Genomic DNA, 448 nt, shown 5'->3' with positions numbered 1-448 from the left:
AAGATAAAATGGTATTTTTACATTTTTGTCATTCCGTTAGACATGGCTGTTGAAAAGTGGACGCGGGCACAGGCTCACAGAATAAATCTCAGTGCCATCAGGATGACATTATTATTCATTCTGGATGTATCGCATTTTATCAGGGTGAAGACCGGGACCAAGTCGGGGCTTGCTCCCATTCGCTCGTCCATGCCCACGATGGGGCGAGCTCCTGGTCCTTCAGAGAAGTGAGCTGTTTAACCACATTGTTCTTTTCAGGCTGCCGGTCGGTTGCCGAGATCAGTCAGGACCTGGTCCAGGTCTCCAGGTTGTAAAGAGACAGGACTACCAAGGCCGCCTGCAGGAGGAAGACCAAGCATGGCATGTGTGTGACGCCATCCTGCACCCCCAACCAGTGCACCCCCTCAGCTTACCCCCAAGCCCTCATCTGCCTTAAAGGTCCCTTGCT

The 448-nt window shown here is 52.0% G+C and overlaps 1 protein-coding gene across 2 annotated transcripts in view; it reads right to left on the bottom strand.

Annotated features, from left to right (window-relative positions):
* Window positions 1-448, bottom strand: part of LOC120585109 (3 beta-hydroxysteroid dehydrogenase/Delta 5-->4-isomerase-like) — a 176,232-nt gene that overhangs the window by 18,021 nt on the left and 157,763 nt on the right. The window lies entirely within an intron of this gene.

This window comes from Pteropus medius, unplaced genomic scaffold (assembly GCF_902729225.1).
Source record: "Pteropus medius unplaced genomic scaffold, Ma_sr-lr_union100, whole genome shotgun sequence".
In the NCBI taxonomy this organism is placed as follows: Eukaryota; Metazoa; Chordata; class Mammalia; order Chiroptera; family Pteropodidae; genus Pteropus; species Pteropus medius.
Note: the sequence above shows the minus strand (reverse complement) of the source record. Positions and strands in the feature narration are given on the sequence as shown.